The 20,824-nt window shown below is 44.8% G+C and overlaps 1 protein-coding gene and 1 pseudogene across 10 annotated transcripts in view; both read left to right on the plus strand.

Moving 5' to 3' along the window:
• Positions 1-20,824, plus strand: part of FHIT (fragile histidine triad diadenosine triphosphatase) — a 1,225,929-nt gene that overhangs the window by 302,219 nt on the left and 902,886 nt on the right. The gene's annotated exons all lie outside the window — the stretch shown is intronic.
• On the plus strand, positions 3,268-3,387 carry LOC136643080 (5S ribosomal RNA; annotated as a pseudogene).

The following is a 20,824-nucleotide window of genomic DNA, read 5'->3' on the forward strand; positions in this document are numbered from 1 at the left end:
GTCTCTGCCAAAGAATATCAGAATACCCATCTTTTGTCCAGTGCTCATTGGTAACTTCCTTCCAATTAGAGGTGGGCAAAAGAGCTTGCTTCTTCCTCCTGCCTTCTGTTTGGATGCATTAACCCTTCCCTGCCTCCTGGCTGGAACCTCCCTGCTGCTCGCCTGGTCCCAAGAAGTTTTTCACACTGCAAAAACAGTAAGCAAGCACGCCCAGACACCGGCAGGCTCGAATCAGCACGTGTGGGGTCAAGTGCCGAATCAGGGGATCCTTGACTCAAGTGTTTTTTTAGTCTTCCGCACACAACTCATGAGTCCACGAGAGAGCAAAAATGTGCATTTTCGCAACTTGAGTCCGAGTCACCTGACTTAAGTTCCCATTTCTGGCATTTAGTATTCTTCCTTTGTCTGGGCACATCCTTTCTTCTTCAGTTACTATGCATGATAAATTTGCTATTAAATGAGATGCATTTCTCTTGTCAACCCACAGCCAGATATTTCACATGGATGACTGCTGTGACCTGATGGCCTGAATGGTCCAGGAGGGGAATATACAATGCCCCCTGGATGAGGATCCTATGAGTGAAGGCTGGTCTTGTGCCTGAAATTCCTGAAATCTCTTGTAAGGTTTGTTTGAATACCCAGAGTTTCATATGGAACTCCATGCCAGTCTTGACCAATATTAATAGTATCACTGTTCATCAAATCCCAGTTAAGCAAATATTTGGATGGTCCCCTGCCCAAACGAGATGTTCCTTCATGTATCTGAAATACACCACTTCTGAAAATATCTTTTCTGACTGTCATACCAGTATCCAAAAGGAAGTGGCCCCAGTCTAGACTCAAGGGTGCCCGTGCAATGCAATAGACTTATAAAACATGCCCCAAATGTCTTGTCATAGTTCTGACTATGTACCCGCTGTCCTTTGAAGTATCTGAATGCAAGGGATTTATACCGTGTATCTCTGTGATTCCCATTAAGCATGCGGTATGGGAGATTTATGTGCTTTGAGCAGTCTTTCTTCTTGAGAATTCTGCTGCTTTGCCAATGAGGACAGCTCACATAACATAGTAGGAAATTGCGCAGCTGACAAATAACAGCTGGGGTTCTTAATATGAGAAGTTGAAAGCATGTGTGCAGACTGACAGCATTTAAGAATCTTACATATCTGTCTGCTTTAACTTTAAGTAATAGGTTTTGACTTCAAGACAGAGAAGATAATATAGACGAAAGCCATTGATGTTCAAGCCGAGGCCCATAGGAGCATATCAGGCATACAAAGACATATGAAATACATTCACAGTATCTTTTTTTAAGGGATGATCAGAGTTCTCTTCAGAGTGTGTGTATAGTCCCCAAGTGGATCTATTGATCCGCTATTGTAAAAAAAATGGTTGGCAACCTTCAGTCTCGAAAGACTATGGTATAAGCCTACAGCACCCGGTATTCCCAAGCGGTCTCCCATCCAAGTACTAACCAGGCCTGACCCTGCTTAGCTTCCGAGATCAGACGAGATCAGGCACAAGCAGATGGCCCTGTGATAGTGCAAACATTGTGTCACCATTGCCTGTGGGAATAGCCAGTGGCTCTGTGCATACATGCCAGACTTGTCTGGACATTCTACTAACCCAGGTAAGGTGATGGAAGGAGCAGTTTGTGGATAGTGTGGAGCAGGGTAGGCTGGAATGGGAATGGACTGGAAGGGGTGGAACTCAGCAGAAAAGGCACGTGGCGGTCCGATTCCTGATTTTCCAACTTGCCCCCTTCTTCTTCTCATACTTATGCCAGCAAAATAACTGCTGTGGGATTGAAGAGATCCATAGGCAATTAGGCAGCCTACCAGGAGGCAAGTGAAATAGATATTGACTTCCTCTTGCTTGCTGTCAGATCACCCCCCCCCCATAACATGCAGCAGTGTTTTCTGTCGGGATGGCTGCATGGCGGAAGATGGTGGGGATAGGATTGGACTGTAACTTAAATGACTGAAGCTGCAATCCTAACCACACTTTTCTGAGAGTAAGCCCCATTGAACAAAATAGGACTTATTTCTGAGTAGACCTGGTTAGGACTGTGCCCTATGACAGCAAAGGAGCAAATGGCATTCACTGCTAGATGCGGGCCTTGGATATTTTGTGCAACCCAAGCAAGCTGGTTTTCAATGTTTGTGGCTCTCTGTTCCAGCTCCTGCATTATCTCTGTGACAGCCTTTACCTTTTGTAATAAGTGTAGGCTTACCGTCACTTCAAAGAGTAAAGCTGTGCAGCAAGTAATCCCTTCTGAGAACTGGCATCCTGTAGTATCAGCTCCTTTTGTTTGAGTGACTTATTAGATGCCCTCTCTCTATCAAGCATGAGAAGCTCAGCAGACAGCGTCCACCCCTTCCTTTCTTCAAGCCAGTGAATCCGAAATGTCACATGTAAGATGTGTGCTTGCTCCCCATGAGGCCTTCAGTATTTAATTCTTGGCATAACATGTAAGGTTTCTGTAGAGGACTTGTTCACGCTGTCTCTCTTTTAGATCCCTGACCTCGTTGGAGCCAAAGAGGCTGATGCAACCAAAACGAATCTGGCCATTGTTTATCCAAATGGCCTGGATAGCCAAACACAACAGACCTGTAGTCAGAAATAGAGATGTCTGCAAATGCTGTTTTCCATAACCTGCATTTGGCATGTGCTGCAAACACTGTTTTACCCCTGAGTCTTTACCAAAATTCTTCCCAGATCCATATCATCCCTGCATAGTGCAGAGGGAAAGGGTTAGGTTGAGTTTTGCATAAACTATAGGAAGAGAGAGGGAGATGGGGGTTGCCCACCTCCACCTCCAGGGTAGATGGGAGAATGGGCAAAGGCATGCATTAGTTGCAAAAAAGGGAGGAAGAGAGAGGAGGATTGCCTCATTCTCTTCGGGGCTCATGCATTTATATCTTTCCCCTCTCCGTTGCAGGGAAAGTGGTTTTAGGGTCAGGGCTGACCCATCCATAATGTGGCTGTGCCCGTTTGCATTGGATGGTGGATTGAGGCAGCAACCTAATGAGGCAGCCGCCAAAGAGAGAGGCATCAAACAGATGCCTGCCACTAGAGGCTCTGAGAGGAATTTTATCAGGGGGTAGACAGATTCTTTTGGGTCCCTTTCCAAAGGGGGTTAAACAGAGTGGTGGGGGACCCAATCCTATCCTTGACACTTCCTGCCAATGAAGCAACATGAAAAGGTGCTGCATCCTATGGAAGGGGGAAGGCTTTGGAGAGGTAAGGGAAAATATTTTCCCTTTAACTGGCAGCAACTGTTACCCTGCACATGCCTGATCTCGTCTGATCTCGGAAGCTAAGCAGGGTCAGGCCTGGTTAGTACTTGGATGGGAGACCGCCTGGGAATACCGGGTGCTGTAGGCTTCTACCATAGTCTTTCGAGACTGAAGGTTGCCAACCACCAGTACCAGGTGCAAGTCCAAGGATGCTGGCTGCTATTGGTGGGTTTAGCATCCAGCAGAAGTGCCCACACCATTGTGCCACCCGCCTCCATTCTGCCCTACTCTGCCCCATTCTACGTCTCATGCCATCCTACCTGGTTTGATGGGCAATCAGTTTCCTACTGCCCTGGCAGGGGTGCCCCAGCCTCGCCCTTAGCAGGCCATTTATGATGGCCATAAAGCACGTCCTGCTATCGGAACACTAGTGGCAGCCCACTAGTTATCAGAGCAGTGGCAGCCCACTAGTTTAGCATTAAACTATAAAAGACAGATTTTGTTGAAGCAAAGAAAGCAAACAGCTCCAGACACCCAACTCAAATGACATCTGCGTGAACATAAAATAGAATAAGCTCTGACCCTTCTCTAGCTATTTTGTTGCTTCCAGATATTAAACAATATCTAGTCCTGTGATCTCTGGTTGAAGAGAGCACTGTGCATGATTCTGTAACACATGCCTGGCTAGGTGAAGGGTAATTTCAGACCCCCAAACAGTTGTATCTCTTCTCGTGCATTTCTGCCTCTGACCCACTCACAGCACAGACTCACCCTCTGTCAACTTAATTTTTATCTGCTGGCAACGTTGAATTATGCAGCCGAAATGACTGTATGAATTTGAGACTTGAAATGGAGATAAAGTCAAATTATCCTCGGGCACCTGCATCCTAACATCCTTTCCATTCACTCGTGTTCAGAGATAATGGGTCCTGAAGTGGCTTGGCCAGCCGACTAGCGGCTTTGCAGTATTGCCTAAAAGGGATCGCATAATAAAACTCACACTTCTGGCAGTCTCATTGTGCGTTTTTGTTTCAGAGAGGAGACAAAGAGCTTACCCACTGCAGAGGCAAAACCCTGCTGAGTGCCAGCCTGTTAAGGGGGAGAGGCCTGCATCCCAGGAAAATAAAGATATTTCAAATATAAATAAACATGCTTTGAAGAGGGCAGCAACCCTGAGGTCATGGTGCTCATGACCATGCTTCTCTGGAAGAACAAATGCTCTGATGCTTCTCTTTGGAGGAACAGAAGTTTTGGATTCTTCTTCTTCTGTGTGATCAAATTAGCATATGTTGGTGTACAATTCAAGGAGGAATGCAGTGAGGGAACTTCATAAATAGCCCTTTGGAGTAGAAAGTACAGGTGTGCTCCACTTAGCGACGGGGATACATTCTTCAATCCCTGTTGTTATGTGATTAGGTCATTAAGTGAACATCCAGTCCAATCTTCCATCTTTGTTGGGTAAACAGACACTCCCTGCCAGACACTAGCTGGCTGCATGGGCTACTGGAGACAGACCGCCTCTTCTTTGCATTAAGAGCCTCTCTGTTGTGTAAACAGACACTCTGCTGGGAGATGCGATTGCCTCATTAAGAGCATCTTTATTGTGCTTGGACCACCGTCATATATGCAGTCCGTTGTTAAGCAAATGGTTGTTAAGCAGCATATGCCTGTATTCGATGCCACGCACACAGTTCACTGGGGAAGCAAGGTGCAGCCTGAAGCACTGCAGAAGTGATACTAAAACTGTGCTGAAGATAATTAGGCCTGGCTTGGGTCAGGGCCTGGATGGGACCATCCTGCCTTTCTTCCATTGCTTGAAAAAAATCTGAGCATTTTGGTGGGAGGTGGGAAGGGGAGAAATGTAATACAGGTGCCTGGTATCTGCAGTGGGTGAATTCCTGCCCCCCATAGTTAGTGGAAACTATAGTGCTGCGCCCTCCCCATGCCCCTTACCTTTGTTGCTCTTGTTTACACACTCATGCAAAACAATTGGGGAGGCTATAGGCACAGTGGGAGGCTATAAGCACGATGCGTATAGACAGACAAGCAGACAGAAGCCTGCATGCTACAGCGACAACTCAGATGTCTGCTTCCTGTCAGTGTTCTCTGAGTCGACCCTCTAGTGTGCAGGTTTCCTGCCTGCTCCATTCACATCTCTGGAGGGAGGCTTTCTTGCTGGGTTCCTTGCTAGATTCTTCCCCCCCCCCAACATGATGTGCTTGCAGTGGCAGGGCTGGGGGGGGCAAAAGCCCTAGGCACTGCCCCTGTGGGCCTATGGGGGCGGCACCGCTGCACCTGCTGCTGCCTTCACCTGTCATGTCCCCTCCATCTACCGCCTGGAGCTATTCCGGGGCAGGTGAAGCCCTCACGGCATTCGGGACCACTTGTAAACCTGAGGATTCTGATGCGTTCTTAAGCTGTACTTCCGGGAAACCAAAAGCACTGTTTAAGACCACCTCGGAAACCTCAGAAGGCCTTCTGAGCAACCCCAAGCACCACACGATGCTCTGTGCGGCTAGATAAGTATGCCTTATGGACCTTCTCCCTGGGACACCACAGGGGCCAGGTCCATAACTGTGTGCTGAGCTGCTGTTGGGCAGGCTGTTAAGGGAAAGTCCTTGACTGGCTGCCTCACCAGCACCAAGGCCTCCTATAGCCACTTCTGTTCAGCTGTGATGGAACCCACCCCGCCCAGTAGGAAACGGTCAAGGAGTAGCTTGTATCATATGGGGTCAGGCAGGACATTTTTGCTCCTCTCCAAATTGGCCAAGGAAGGAGTTTTTTTGCCTACTCCACACTACCCTTAGGGTTGGGTTTTAGCTAGGTTGGCCGCAGCTGGCTGGATAGTGCAGAGCAGATAGGAGGATTAGAGATCAGATGTCTGCCCTTAGGCAAGCAAAAGTTGGGGTGAAAAGTCCAAACCATTTCCCAGAGTCTACCCAGATCGGGGATGCAAACTGATTTGACCCCAGGCTTGAATTGGCATGCCCACTTTAGTGGTTACCCAGCTCAGAGTTGGCAGATCAATTCAACTTTCTTGATCCCCTTTACAGGGTTTGGCAGTGAAGAAGTTGGGAAAGCCATGAGGTGACCCTTCTTTCGAAGCCAGAATGGTTTGCCCACTGGAAGGCTTCAGCGTGTTAACTAACTTCTCCTTGTTAGGTGCCCACACTATGCAGGGTAGATTTTTGCCAGGACCCACTGCATTTTGCCTGGACCCATTTGGTACCCAGCATGGTAACTTTTGATACAGCACGGCCCTGTTTTCCCCCAAAGTTCTGTGTCACACATCTTATGTGGGGGGATACCTAAGCAAACTGGGAACCTTCCAGGTGACACATCAAAATCCAAAAACTGGTGCAGATGTTTCAATCTGCAAAGATGACCCCAGAGTCTGCAAAAGTTTTGCAAAAGAGTTTTGCAGATTTGCTGGAGAATTATACACAGAGAATATACAGCACAGCTTGTTTAATCAAGATAGTATGACCCAGTACTTGAAGAAGAAGCAAGCCACAGGAATGGAAACAGATCACAATGAAAGAAAAAGAATTGGAAACAGAAAGTCAGGAACCAGCAGCTAAACTGCCTGATACGTGGAAGAGGTAGATTTTGCAAGTATGAGAAATGGGCTCCTGGTTATCAGAACTGTATAGGGAAAAAAACAAACACACACCTTAGTTATGAAGTTAGATATTTTAACTTTTTTTTTAGTTTGTTTGTTTTTGCTGGAGAAGGAACCTGGTGATTGTGATCTGCAGAAAATACTCCTACTTTGGATTTCAAAGCATTCTTAAGTGAAAGGAAAAGACAGCTCTAAGCTGTGTGGAATGTCTTCTTGGGATTGGATGTGCCTTGTTAGAACACTTGGGTACAAAGAGACAGTGGTGGAGAAAAATTCATAGATTCCCAAAGCCATCAGTGGTATTCTGCCTCATTTGCATTTTTAAAGTAGGAGTCTCTGTGCTTTTGATCTCTGCAGGCCAACGTGTGGCTTTTAGCGCGAAGCAATGCTAATGAGCACTCGGAGCCTTTAATTTATGATACATCTGACAGCATTGTCGTGCATCGGGTATGAGATGTGTGTGATTAGGTCGGCCCGCTGAAGAATAAACCAGCTGCTATTTGTTCTGCAAGCATCTCAGTGAACACCCTCTTGTTAATGGCCCATAGCATGATCTGGCATCTGGTAAACTAATATGTTGTCATCTTTACCATGAAAGTCACCACAAATCATTAATGGATCCAGCAGCCATTCAGCTTCTTCTGTTGTCTGAAATATACCAATTACTGGGAAAAGCGTTCCTATTAGCAGCATGATTGAATGCTAGTAACCTGAGAGTAACTTGTTAGCACAAACTCTCATTGCAGAGACACTAATGAACTGCTCGTTCCTGCGCTTGTTATTCCCTTTTAATCAGGAAGGGATGGTACAAGGTGATTATTTGCATCATACCATCAGCACCCAAGGTAAGCAACAAGCAGAAAATTAGTTCTTGAAAGCTCTCTCTGATGATATCCACTGCTGGCTTTTGGAAGAGACTCGAATCCCATAGGATGGGCCACTGTTTGACCCTACTTATGGTGCTTGCACCCTAGCATACCCATTGGGATATTTTTCACATGGCCTTGCTCCTGCAGGAGATTGGGTAGGCACCCACATGTCAAAGACAAAGCATGGAAGTGTTGTGTCAGCAGGTTTGTGATCAGCTTTGCAAAACAATTTTTATTTGGGTTGGCTTTTAGATGCCATGTTTAGTACAGCTGCTGCTTTAGTACAGCAGCTCTTTCACTGCTCCTCCTTTCACTCCATCCTTCCTCCCTGCTCACCTTCCCTGCTCTGCTTGCCACCAGCTATCACCTACAGAGGTTGATTGGCCTCACCCAGCTACAAGGCCTGACAGTGGAGCCACCAAGCCAGGAGGAGCATGGTGTACTGTGGCACACAAGGTGAGCTGCAAAACAGGACCTGAAAGCCCCTGTCTTCTGTCCCCAAATACCTGTTCTTGAGCCCTGACCCATTTTGGATGCCCCTTTACCCAAACCGTTACTGGAAGCGGAAACAGTAGCAAGAACCCTGGAACATAGCAGGAACTCATGTTCCTGCTGGAATATCTGGGGAACTTGGTGCCTCAAGGCCTCTTTGCTGAGCTGTGCATGGTCAGCAGTGCAGATAACACTGTGACCAGAGAAGAACGTCTTTGAGAAATGAATTATGTTCCAAACGTTTACGGTTTGGCTGCTGGAAATGCTTTGATGAATTGTTGAAACTGGGACTTTGGAAAGCTAATCATGTTGCGCAGCCCCTCTCTGTGGAACTGCCCCTAAATGGCCATAAACACTGGAAGTGTAACTGTTGACTTTTGTTGTAGGCTTGAAACTGCAACATAATGGGGGGGAGGGTTACACACATGGAGGAAAGTAGGTGGTACTTTTGTTTGTTGTCATGTGATGGAGTCCAAGTTGAACAGACCTCATTTTAAAATAACAGTATATGATTACAGTTGACACGAGGTCATCAGGCGACATAAAAACCAGGCACGAGATCCATAAAGTGCTTTTGCAAACCTTAATGAAAAGCAGGGTCATTTTCTTGATCTGCATCCATGACTGTAAATAGACCATTACCGTATTTACTATATAGTCCTGTTTACCAATCTGTAAACTTGGTTAATGATATGTTAACCTTGTTGTTGTTGGCAACCTTCAGTCTCAAAAGACTATGGTATCACGCTCTGAATGGTGGTTCTGGAACAGCGTCTAGTGTGGCTGTAAAGGTCAATCCGGGAGTGACAATCCCTTCCACACCGGGAGCAAGTGCAGTCTGTCCCTGGTCTGTCTCCCTGGCTATGGGCCTTCCTTCTTTGCCTCTTTGCCTCAGACTGTTGGCCAAGTATCTCATCAAACTGGGAAAGGCCATGCTGCACAGCCTGCCTCCAAGCGGGCCGCTCAGAGGCCAGGGTTTCCCACCTGTTGAGGTCCACTCCTAAGGCCTTCAGATCCCTCTTGCAGATGTCCTTGTATCGCAGCTGTGGTCTACCTGTAGGGCGCTTTCCTTGCACGAGTTCTCCATAGAGGAGATCCTTTGGGATCCGGCCATCATCCATTCTCACGACATGACCAAGCCAACACAGGCGTCTCTGTTTCAGCAGTGCATACATGCTAGGGATTCCAGCACATTCCAGGACTGTGTTGTTTGGGTTTGTAAATGATTTGTTTACTAGTTTGTAAATTTGAGTGTGTTTACCCATTTAAGTTTGTGTTTACCATTCCTGTTTACCAGTTTGTGTTAGAGAGAGAGAGAGAGAGAGAGAGACCTGGGCGCTGATTATACACAAATCCTACGTTTTAGCATTCAACGAAAGGGAAGTCAGTCATGGGTACATTATTAGAAGCAATGAGCCACTGTGCCTTTCAGCTACACCAAACCCCAAGAAGTTTGGTAATGAGTAACATAACCTTCTAGCATTGTATGCTCAGTTTAAAATCATAAAATAAAAAGCTGCATGGTTTAGGAGTAAAAACAGTCCAGTATTTTGACCAGCTAAGTGGCAGAAGGACATATTTGCAAATTCACTCTTTCTTAGGTTAGTATTGGCAACCTTCAGTCTCGAAAGACTATGGTATCGCGCTCTGAAAGGTGGTTCTGGCACAGCGTCTAGTGTGGCTGAAAAGGCCAATCCGGGAGTGACAATCCCTTCCACACCGGGAGCAAGAGCAGTCTGTCCCTGGTCTGTCTCCCTGGCTATGGGCCTTCCTTCTTTGCCTCTTAGCCTCAGACTGTTGGCAAAGTGTCTCTTCAAACTGGGAAAGGCCATGCTGCACAGCCTGCCTCCAAGCGGGCCGCTCAGAGGCCAGGGTTTCCCACTTGTTGAGGTCCATCCCTAAGGCCTTCAGATCCCTCTTGCAGATGTCCTTGTATCGCAGCTGTGGTCTACCTGTAGGGCGCTTTCCTTGCACGAGTTCTCCATAGAGGAGATCCTTTGGGATCAGAACAGTTGGGACAGCCATTCTCTTATTGTTCCCCTACCTTACTAATAGAAACGTCTTGCAGTTTAATTAGGGCTCTCACACTTAGGGCGCAATCCTAACCAACTTTCCAGCACTAGCATAGCTATTCCAGTGGGGCATGTATTGCATCCTGCACTCAGGCGGCAGTCATGGAGACCTCCTCAAGGTAAGGCAATGTTTGTCCCCTTACCTTGGAGTTGCATTGCCCTTATGTCAGTGCTAGAAAGTTGGTTAGGATTGCGGCCTTAGTTGATTAGTTATTTTAGATTAGCTTGATAAATCTGCATATATTTACATGTGAGAAAACCAATACTTCTCAAATAACAAAAACAAAACACTGATAAAAGTGTCCTTTTTATTTTTATTATTCCACATATGTATCTCAGCAGACATCACATTAAAAATGGGAACCCCTGCCTCTCACGCACAGTAGGGAAAGTCTTGCTATCTGAAGATAGCAAGATATTGCATTAAAGATAATTTTAAAACTCTGCTGCCAGATAAATTTTGAGGCACACTTTTAATCAATTAATCTAATCCAGTGTTTCTCAAAGTGTGGGTCCGGACCCACTAGGTGGGTTATTAGCCCATTTCAGGTGGGTCCGCATTAATTTCAATATTTTATTTTTAATACATTAGACTTTATGCTACCATGGTATGTGACTGCATTTGGGGAAATGTTACAGATCTGTACTTTTAACAGGCTACTGGGTATATGTGATTAACAATGATGCTGAATTCAAACAAAGGAATTATATATGACCAAGAGCATTACATTTCAGTAGTAAACTCTACCAAAATCTCAAACAAGAAAAGATGAATATGTAGGTCTCACCTTTCCATCCCACAATATGATTCATGGTGTACCTCCTTAGCATTATCTCCTAGTAGGTTAAGGTCAGTTGAGCAACCTTGACTATGCATCCTCATCTACAACTCCCACAGGTTGGTCCACCCACAAGCCTGCCATAGCGAACAAGTTTCAGCAAGACCTTTCTTTCCAAGAACAACTGTACAAACTATGCATCACCATTAAAAGCATCGTGAGCCCACTGATGCCAAAGCAGCAATTAGTGCATTAGTACATTGATAATAACAGAAGAGAACTGAAGTCAAGCATGAACAGGAGGGACGTGATTCTTTCAGAGCAGCACAGCAGGGCAAACACCGAAAGAACAAATAATGTCAAAAAGTGGAAGAGATGGAGAAAGTACCAGCAGTGCTGGAGAACGGGTATTTTTGCAAGTTGCCAAGCACGAGTTTGAGCATGATGACAACCTAGGTCTTTTGGTCCAGAGCGCTCAGTGTATAACGTCTAGGAAGTAATAGACCCTTTCCATCTTTCCATGTTCCCCTGACCATGGCAGAGTCCAGGGGTAGCCAAACTTGCCTAACGTAAGAGCCACACACGATAAACTTCAGAGCCCGCAAGCGAGAAGTTTGAGAGCTGCAATATTTAAGAAGGATTTATTCACCATGAACATTAAACTTACATTTTAATCCAGTGGACTCTCAGTTTATACCCGGTAAATAATTGTGAATAAAAAAAAATGTCAAGCTTTATCTTTTATACTAACTGAGATGCAAAAAGGAGCACAGCCAACATATTTCCACAAACCACACGTTTGATGTCAAACAGCTACCTGTGGCGTGCAAGCCACTGTTTGGCTGTCTCAGGCTTAGACGGTCTCCCAGCCTTCCTGATTGTTTGAGAGCCCAGCCTTACACACACTTCACAGGTCCATAAGAACATAAGAACAGCCCCACTGGATCAGGCCATAGGCCCATCTAGTCCAGCTTCCTGTATCTCACAGCGGCCCACCAAATGCCCCAGGGAGCACACCAGATAACAAGAGACCTCATCCTGGTGCCCTCCCTTGCATCTGGCATTCTGACATAACCCATTTCTAAAATCAGGAGGTTGCACATACACATCATGGCTTGTACCCCATAATGGATTTTTCCTCCAGAAACTTGTCCAATCCCCTTTTAAAGGCGTCTAGGGTAGACGCCAGCACCACATCCTGTGGCAAGGAGTTCCACAGACCAACCACACGCTGAGTAAAGAAATATTTTCTTTTGTCTGTCCTAACCCGCCCAACACTCAATTTTAGTGGATGTCCCCTGGTTCTGGTATTATGTGAGAGTGTAAAGAGCATCTCCCTATCCACTCTGTCCATCCCCTGCATAATTTTGTATGTCTCAATCATGTCCCCCCTCAGGCGTCTCTTTTCTAGGCTGAAGAGGCCCAAACGCCGTAGCCTTTCCTCATAAGGAAGGTGCCCCAGCCCCGTAATCATCTTAGTCGCTCTCTTTTGCACCTTGTCCAGTCAGTTTCAGTCTTAGTTGCTCTGCCTGTCATCTGCTGTCAGTAAGTCAAGGTTTGTTTTTTTAAATTCTTTTGAAAATTTTATCTCTTTTTTTTTTTTTTTAACTACACCCTCTTGAGTTCCTTTGGCTTCAGCTTCTTTCTTTCTTGGTCTTCTCCTTGCCTTCTGTCGCATTTTTGATACTGACCCCAACACCACCCTATGTGACCTTCCCACAAGCAGACAATGAGTGTGTCCCCCCGTCCCCCCCACTGACTTGATTCAAGCTCTGGATCTACAAGCACTCAGTTGGATAACCTAACCTACTGCCAGAACAACACTGCATGTGGTAAAGACACAACGTACAAAGTGAGCGTGTTACTCAAGCAGGGACGTTCACACCTTCTGAGAACACTATCTCAGTAGTGCTCTTTGCCTGTCCTTGCCTCTGCTTGCCACTTCTTCAAAACAAGTTGGGGAGGTGGAGCTCAGAAACAGAGGATGAAGAGGAAACCCCAGGCTCTTCCTGTCTAGTCTGTTTTGAAACAACATTGACAGAAGTGACAATGGTGAGGGGGAGTGGATCATGAGAATAAAGAAAAGGGGGCAGCAAATTTGAGTATCACTTCAGGCACTGGTTCATCTTGGGCTGAACCTGATCTGTATAGATTGGATTCTGGCAGAAAGAGAGAGGAAGTTATGCTTTTATATGCATGTACGTGTGTGCTTGTGTATGAGGTTCTACATATTAGTGAACTTTGTCTGCATCTGTAGGAGTTATCTTTGGATTAGGCCTAAGGAACCTCCTGGAGCATCTATTTTGAACACCAGAAATGCACAAATAAACCAGTAGACCAGTCAGACGCAGTCAGAGGCATGGTTCGGAATCCTGAAAACACCCCTGAACTTGAGAAGCTAGGTCTATTCTGAAGATCAAAAAATCAACAGGCCACTATTCCAAAGCACAGGAAGCTTCCCAATGGAAAACAACATCCCAATAAAAAGTTATAGGCAATTGTGTCAAAGAAAAGAAAAAAAAAGGGGCCTGAACTTCAGCTAAGAAAAGGTCATCCATTAAAAGGATTTAGGAGGAAATGCTTTACAAAGAGAAGAGATGTTTCAGAAAATAAACAGCCTCAGGCAGCCTTTCTAACCACTGATATAAACTTTAAAAAGGAAACAAGGACTTGAAGGACAGAATTATTGTGCAGAAAGAGGTGGCTGGCCTTTCGGAAATAGCATTTCTAGTCTCGTTCCATCTTGGGGGGGGGGGAAGATCTTGCACATTTTATTTCGATGTACTGCTCAGAGCACCAGACAATATGTAGCTAGCGTAATGCCACAAAAATGGGGTACAGGAAGTGTTGGTGAGACTCCGCATCTGACAATGGGAGGGCTCTGAAGTTTACACTCATGCATGCCGTTGGTTTTTCCCAGTGCTGACAACATTGTGCGTTGGTGGTATTCACATTAGTTCAGATTATTTATGGCTTCCAAATAATTATTGTTTTAAGATTTCACTTGGATTGCTTCTTTCTTGGGCATAATGAATGGTGGAGCCCTACTGGGAGGAGAATCCTGAGGCGAGGACCAGATGGGTGAAACTATTTCCATCCCAAATTGGACCCAGTTGTGTAGACTCCCTACAAGTCTTTATCACACAGTCAGAGCAACTCATCTCACTTCCCAGGTGGCTTGTGAGCTAGAAAAAGGGTTCATCCAACACACAAAGCAAATATAGACCAAACTGAAGCACTATACCTAAATATAATCTTTTCAATTGGGTTGTGGGGTTTTCTTCCTTGTTTTTGGAAAAAATTATTTAAAATACTTGTACCCCACTTTTCAGTCCCATTTAAATAAAATTACGGCAAAGTTGAATGCATGTCAACTCTGATTCACTGAGTTCAATGGGCATTACTTCCTGGTAGGTGTATATAGGACTGTAGCCATACATGATTAAAATTCAGGCTGCAATATCTAGTCAATTAATTGATTAGATCAGTGGTTCTCAAGCTTTTAGCACCGGGACCCACTTTTTAGAATAATAATTCTCACCCCAGCACTGTCTGTTCTAGTGGCTGTCTGCTGGTATTCATTTTGCATCTTTTTAGATTGTGAGCCCTTTTGGGACAGGGAGCCATTTAGTTATTTGATTTTTCTCTGTAAACCGCTTTGTGAACTTTTAGTTGAAAAGCGGTATATAAATACTGTTAATTAATAATTTGTCAGGACCCACCAGAAGTGATGTCCTTACTGGAAGTGACATAATGAAGCAGGAATTTTTTTTACAATCCTAGGCTGCAGTCCTTCCCATACTGACCCATTGACTGTTGTTGTTAAAAGAATATACATAGTAGCTTGTTGAAAGTGCAGGTCTGTAACATTTTCCCAAATGCAGTCACATACCTTGGTAGCATCAAGTCTAGTATATTAAAAATAAAACATTGAAATGAATAGGGACCCAACTGAAATTGGCTCGCGACACACCTTGTGGGTCCCAACCCACAGTTTGAGAAACACTGTTCTAAAGCACCCCATTAATCATCTGTGGAATTTCCTGGCCTAACTCTTACTGAGTTCTTAAAAGACATTTCCTGCAAAGTTTGCTTTTAAGGTTGTTCATTGTAAACTCTTATCATTAGTGGATTGTTTACCCTACTGAGACATTCTTTTGCACAATATTTTAATTCTCCTTGCAAAAATTCATGAATAAATGAACGGTGGTTCTTTAACTGGTGTTTGTGCATCCACATCGTTTCTTTATATATTATGTAGCTGCTTCCTTATATAACAAACAAAATATCCCTTTCTTTAAAAATTATTACCGCAGTATGTGAAACCTACATACACTTCAGCAAAGGCAATGATCAATAGTCTAACCTCATGTATATATTGTAACAACCCCCAAAATTGAGTATTTATAGTTTTTAAAAGTGGGTGGGTGGATAGATGGACAAACTTCTCAATCAGAAGGATTCCTGAAAACCACCTGAACTTTAAGCAAGTTGAAACAGATGGAATATCAACAAATTCAATTCCGTGGCAACAAGCATGAAATTCCATTAAAAGCAAGGGAGTTCCTTGTCCACTAATGGCCACCCAAGAGCCATTAAATCTCATCAAAGCTCATCCCATCAAGGAGGGAGCCTGGTGAGTGGGCATTGAAAGATTGATCTTGGGAGTGTAGTTAGATGCATCCAATCGGGGACCTCAGCTCATACCCCTTTCACTCCTTCCATCCTTGCATATACAGAATGTGTAGAGTGGAATCACACTTCTGACCCCACTCCCAATCTCTGAGCATCCCCCCACCCCATAGTACCACTGTACCCTCATAGAGTCTTCCTACATCATTGCCCTAACCATTCAGAGGGTCTTACATGGAAGACCCTATGCACATTCTGGCTGCAATTCTGTACACACATTCCTGAGAGTAAACCTCATTGAACAGAATGGAACTCATCTCATTCTCTTATCTCACTCACTGCTATACGTGAAGGGCTTCAGGAGCACTGTCATGTATTCTTATGGTCTCGCCTTATGAGTCAAAAGGCAGAATAAAACCCATGAGATGCCATTATTTTCAGTGGAATATGATACTCTTGCTGTGGAAGACCAGCGAAAGCTTGAGTCTGGTTTGGGGTGGTGGTGAAAAGAGCTATAGTACTTGTAGTGTGAATGGACTTGTAACTTTCAGAGAGGTGTGAGTCTTTGGTACTGGTTAGTCTCATGCTGTGTGAGAATCTGTTTATTGCCGCAGTGGGATTCTTTTAATTGTACTTGCATTTAAATTGTTAAGTAATAGCTCCCTTCCCTCCCAGCTTGTTGCCAGCTCATAATTATCATGTCATCAGTGTACATGGTGCTTTATAAAGCTATATAAGTAAGATAGGCACATTCCTGCCCTGGAGAAGTAAACATAGATGACAGTGGAATGAGAGAGCAAGGCACATCCAAGGTGGCTGCATACTGAGTCAGACCATTAGTCCCTCATGCTCAATGTTATTTAACTAGCAGATGTTCTCCTGCATTTCAAACAGGGGTTTTCTAACCTACCTTGAGGTGCCAGAGATTGAACTTGGGACCTTCTGAATGCAAAGTTTGTGCTCTGTCACTGAGTTATGGTAGGAAGGATTGGAGTAATTGGATTAATAATAATCCAATAATTGTAAAGTCTGGTCATATCCAGCTGCTTTTTCAAGCCTGAGCACCACCTGCGTATATGGTTATTATTATTAAAATCAAGTAGGGCCTGTTTGCCATCAGAAACAATTTGCCCCACTGAAGCGCCAACACAGATCTTTGGAAACACTTAGGCAAAACTTTCTGCTGGGCCGCATGATGTGCTGTGTCTCCCTGTGGTGTGGGATGAGCCGTCGCTTACTACAAGGGATGCTGTCATTGCCATGTGCCTCCACAACATGGCCAGCTGATAGCAGCTGGGAGCTGATGCCAAGCCCTCAAAAGAGGCTGCAATGGAGGAGGAGCAGGGACAAGGGAAGGACGCGGTGACAGAAAGGATGACCTGAAGGAGTGTCTTAATGAGATCCAGACAAGAGAAGAGAAGAAAGGGGAGGAGGAAAGACCAAATGAGCGAGGAAGGGAAACGTTGGAGAAAAGGAAAAGTGGATGGTGGCCTGCTTTGCATGGTAGAAGCTCCTAGGTTCAAACCCTGGCACCCCTTGGTAGGGATGGGAAAGGCCCAGGTCTGAAACTCTGGAGAGCCACTGCCAGTCAGTGCAGACTAGGGTGTTTCATCCTTTTTTTTGCAAGTACCATATTTAGCAGGAACCCCTTTTGTGAGCACCACCAGAAATGACTAACAGCCCAGTCCTACTGACATTCCCCTGTGTCAATGCAGGGGGGCCGGCACGACTTGTGCTGTATCCCATGGGAGAATTTTGCAGTCAGAAGGTCTCCTTCCCGCCCGCACTGCTAACGTCTATGCTGTCATAACGTTCTTTACGGCGGACTGAGACACTCTGCGCTGGTGCAGTTTCATCAAGCATCTGTGGGAAAAGGATCAAAAGAAAAGAAGATGCCAAACTGGAAGGGTGATGTGGCATAAATGGATAAATATGACTTTCCATCAGTTTCTTGGGAGGTATGTTTTTGAGTTGGATCTAGGACCCTGGTTCCAGCACCAGAGATGGAGTTTCTTGGTGAAGCATTCTGAAGATACTGTGTTTCAGTGTGGGAAAATGCTGCTAAACTGATTAGAATTAAGGTACAAAGGTTCATATGGAAAAGATTCCCGCTTAGAATAGGTTCTGTCATCTTTGCTTAAATGTGATTGGTTGTTTGGGTGTTTTCGTCCTGTTGTTATCAAATAGTTTTGCCTTCCTGCATCTTGCTATTAGGAGCTGTCGTTGCTTTTTGGACATTACTGATAAAGAATACCAAATATTAATAAACCAACAGTGCAAATGCAGCTTCCAAGGCAGGCAGTGAGCAATTTTTTTTTTTAAATCATATTATGTATACTTAATACTGACCTTTTCTGCTGTTACTTTAATCTTTTAAAAAATTCATTTAATTTAAAAGCCAGTGTATTAGGCCATTTATATGTAAATTACCTTTAATTCATGCATTGATTTAACAGACTAATCCAAAAGATCCTTTACCGCCAGTGACCTTTTTGACTCTGTACTTCTGAGAAAACTGTAAAGTGCCTTCCTGTGACCTCACGTCAGTGTGTAGCATAACATGCCTCTTTAGGTTGGTATAAATCAGTCATAATTGTCGGGTTTTCTGCCAACATTGAATAATTAGCAGTGCAACAATCGGAGCTGCAGCTGGAGTTTGGAACAGGTTCCATTTTAAAGTGACATCTATGCTTTTGTTTTGACGGGTTGTTTTCCATATTCTTGAACTTAGACTGAGTTAAAGGTTTCAAAAGTAGACCCACTATTGAAGTGTCCATTATGCAACTGATAGTAAGGTCATAATCATGCACAGCTTTTGCAGGGCCACAGTATGTACTTGGAAGCAGAGGAGGGTCCCTGCTAATGTCAGGCCGAGCGAGGAGGGTGGTCAGCCATATCCCATTCATTTTTTAGTTCTAAAGGCCACAATCACACAAGTCTAGATCATATCCCGACTTTTGCCTTAACTCTGTAGAGCTTTCTCAATTTATTCCCTTGAGAAAGCTCTACAGAATTAGGGCAAAACATTGGAACATGATCAAGACTTTGTGATTATGGCCTTAGAACTCAAAAATGAATCTTTCTTCAAAAGATTGTTCTTTCAAAGTTGTTAAAAGAGGTTGTTCTCCAGCACTATGTCTTGAAAGTCATGCGTCTTAGCAAGAAGCTGAAACTTGATGAACAGATAGCATAATGCATATAAGAACAGCCCCACTGGATCAGGCCATAGGCCCTTCTAGTCCAGCTTCCTGTATCTCATAGCGGCCCACCAAATGCCCCAAGGAGCACACCAGATAACAAGAGACCTCATCCTGGTGCCCTCCCTTGCATCTGGCATTCTGACATAACCCATTTCTAAAATCAGGAGGTTGCACATACATTGAAGCGCATCTGCCATTTTGTTGCCCATTCTGCCAGTCTGGAGAGATCCTTCTGGAGCTCCTCACAATCACTTCTGGTCTTCACCACTTGGAAAAGTTTGGTGTCGTCCGCAAACTTTGGAACCTCACTGCTCAACCCTGTCTCCAGGTCATTTATGAAGAGGTTGAAAAGCACCAGTCCCAGGACAGATCCTTGGGGCACACCGCTTTTCACTTTTCTCCATTGTGAAAATTGCCCATTGACACCCACTTTCTGTTTCAAGACTTGGCAAAGGCTGAAGGGCAGTATTGTCAGATTCATGTTAGGGCTTGCCAAGCCAGGTTTCATGTACTTGATTTCCCATCCTAGGGGCTGATGCTGCATACCTTCTGCCCCGAAGCAGACTCTGGAGTCTGAAAAGGACACAGTGGCTAACGAGGCCACGTTCCAGTCTCAGATCCCTCCCCACTAATTCTCAAGGTTCAAGCCCTGGAGTTCCTCATGTTATGCACATGGCCAATGCAGCTGGGTGGTTGGCATTGGTTTCATAGCAGTCCTACAACAAAATAATGTTGTCCACAAACATGCCACCCCAAAGTCTTTAAGGAGACTGGAATGCTTCCAATAGGACAGAGGACACGTTCTCCAAAAGCTGAGTGCTGTGTGCAGTAGTGCTCCAGGAGTTCAACAATGCCTGTGATGCAAGAAACTGGTGCTGATTGGTCCCACACTACCCAGAATGCACTGCTCCCATTGGTCAGAATAGCTGTCGGTCACAGCAAGGACAAAGAGCACTGTGGTGAAACAGCACTAAAGGAAGCAGCGTTGTGGGAGGCATAACTAATAACTTGTTCCCTGATTTCAAAGGGTTACAGGAGGCACTTATGGGTAGGGAGATAATGAGCATGCTCAGTGGACTGAAATGACAATAAGAGTTGCTGTGTCTTGCAAACAGTGAAAACAGTGCAATGAAGGATATAGCACAGCTGTGACCTTAAGGGGCATGAAAACATGTGTGCAAGCACCTTAGAGGCACTCCAAACAGACTGCAAATGCTCTAGAGCCACTCAAAGAGGTAAAATAGTGTTATTTCATTGAATGCACATAATTTCATGTTTTATCGCTTTTAAAGCCCAATTCTGAGATAAATCACCGTATTTCGTATTTGCCACTTTTGACTGCCCCTATAAGCACTACTGTGATAATATGACTAGATAAATTTATTCTTGTGTTAAAAATGTAGATAAATGCCTTTCTTTTGCAAAGATGTATCTACTGCAGGGTGCAGATTGATACACCTACAACATACTACTATATAAGGGCCACTCGTGCTCAGAGCTCAGGCCTGATGTCACCTCCGATGAAGAGGATAAGGAAGATCCTGTGGCACTTTCCAACACATATGGGATCCCAGGAATTCAATAATTTTCATAGAGGACACCCCACCTGAGTGGGGAAGCCGGTGCCCACATTGAGGTCTAATCCTCTGGCTTTTCTTTCATTACCCTCAAGACTTCAGGAGTAGTAGCAACAATGAACCGAAGCCCAAGCTCAGGTCCAGTGATGCGTGTGTCCTTCCTTCTCTCTGATCTTCTTGGGAAGGGGAGGTGGGACCCACACATGCACTAGCTAGGGCTTGAGAATACCCAGGAAGAGACAGAGCCATATGGGCTACTATGATAACAGGTCCATGAAGGAAGTTTCCTCACCTGGCCTTGCAGACCCAAATTTGGATAATCTGTTTTTATAAGACATATTC

This window comes from Tiliqua scincoides, chromosome 2 (genome assembly GCF_035046505.1).
Source record: "Tiliqua scincoides isolate rTilSci1 chromosome 2, rTilSci1.hap2, whole genome shotgun sequence".
Lineage (NCBI taxonomy): Eukaryota > Metazoa > Chordata > Lepidosauria > Squamata > Scincidae > Tiliqua > Tiliqua scincoides.